Here is a 1881-nt window from a genome sequence, read left to right on the forward strand (position 1 = left end):
GAAGGGCTATGTATGCACAGGGAGACAGCTCAGAGGGCAGGAGTGCACGGAAGGGAAGGACACAGGTAAGATGTAACTATGGGGAGGAAGTGGAAGGAGAGTTGTTGCATTGTGGGAAATTGTTGTTAATGTCATGAGACAAAGTGTATGTGAACTGCTATATGGAAAATGAATTTGTTCTGTAAACCTTCACCCAAATCACAATAAAAATTTCCAAAATAAATAAAATAAATAAACTTCAAGGGAGGAAATTTTTGGCTTAAATTTAAAGATGATCTCGGGGCAATACTTTTGGGGTTCATCCAGCCTCAGTGGCTCCAGAATAGGCACTGTTTTACAAGATGCCATTAGCATGTTGCAAGGGAGAAGACTGTGTCATCTATGTCCATACTTGCTAATCAGCCTTGGCTGTGAGACTTTTCCCAGGCATCCTTTTTACTAAACCTAAAGCCTATAGGGAGTCCCTGGGTAGTATAAATGGTTAATAGTGTAAATGGTTAACTCACTCAACTGCTAACCAAAAGGTTGGAGGTTCAAGTCCATCCTAAGATGCTTCAGAAGAAAGGCCCAGCAATCTACTGAAAAACTCAGCTACTGAAAACACCGTGGAGTACAGTTCTACCCTGACACACATGGGGTCACCAAGTAGGAAACAACTTGATGGCAACTTGTTTAGTTTTTTAAATTCTGTAGGAGGGAACTGTTTTCCTAACAGCCAGTTTGAAATCAAATAGAGAATATTGGTCTGGCCAGATTTGAGAACCTCTAAACAGTGCTATGCTCACTCCCAGGAGATCTGGCAGATATAGAAAACATGGTTCTAGCTCTGGGAATACAACTCACTATTAGAACAACAGAGCTAAGCCTCCACTGATGAATATGGCACCAACAGAACACCCTTTCTCCTCATTTGCTCCCCTTCTCCATCCCCTCCTCACCCCAACTGTTCCACGTTCTTTACTCACAGAAAAGACCAATAATTGCTTACCAGCACAGATTACCAGCAATTGTTTATCAGCATTGATTATAGATGCAAGAGGTAATTTTATATTTTTGGAGTCATAGAGCATCCAAAGTTGAAAGCCAGCCTGAGCTCATTGAACCAGTCATGCATTTGTATGCAGGAAGTCGAGTCGTCTGCAGGGGAGAGAAAATTTGGGGAAACTTTAGAAAGACCTTGAAGTTTTCTTGGCTATTCATTCTCTCTTACAGAGCAACTTTGGGTGCATTAAGTGAATGAGAAACATATGGATTAAATTTCTGTTGTGATCACATGTAAGTTTCAGAATGATGAAGAATGAAGAATTCAGGGTTTAAGGAGTCCAAAATATTTTGCAAATAAGTCAGGGCTTTGCAGGCAACATTTGGCTGCCTCTCACCATACCAAATTTGGGGACTGTTTGGTTAGTTGACAGATCTGCTTAGTGCTCTCCCTGTCTGCTCAAACTGCTAAGCCCCAGGAGATATCTGTGGACAGGTTTCATGTGTTCTTGTTTTGCTCAAACTGAAATAAAAGGATTGAATTTCTAGGAAGGGCAAACTCTTTACTGGAGGACTCTTAACCTTTCAGAAATCTGCGACTAGAGGAGAGGAAAATTTGGCAAGACTGAGCTTTATGAACTTTGTGCCACTTACAGTTTATTGGACATATTTTATGTCATTGCTCTTAATGTCAGTGTTAATGATAATGGTAGCCATGTCCTTCATTTGTGTTGTGATTTACTTTGCAAAGCATATTCCTTACATACAAACCAAACCAAACACACTGCCATCGAGTTGGATCCGACCCATAGCGACCCCTCCTTGGGTCCGAGGCAGTATCACTACGGAAGTAGATTTCTTCCGAGGAGTGGCTGGTGGGTTTGAACCACCAGCCTTCTG

The 1881-nt window shown here is 41.6% G+C and overlaps 1 protein-coding gene across 1 annotated transcript in view; it reads left to right on the top strand.

Annotated features, from left to right (window-relative positions):
- Positions 1 to 1881, top strand: part of FGGY (FGGY carbohydrate kinase domain containing) — a 694306-nt gene that overhangs the window by 489038 nt on the left and 203387 nt on the right. The gene's annotated exons all lie outside the window — the stretch shown is intronic.

Source organism: Orycteropus afer, unplaced genomic scaffold, assembly GCF_000298275.1.
Source record: "Orycteropus afer afer isolate SDZICR_OR568_19922 unplaced genomic scaffold, OryAfe1.0 scaffold00183, whole genome shotgun sequence".
In the NCBI taxonomy this organism is placed as follows: domain Eukaryota; kingdom Metazoa; phylum Chordata; class Mammalia; order Tubulidentata; family Orycteropodidae; genus Orycteropus; species Orycteropus afer.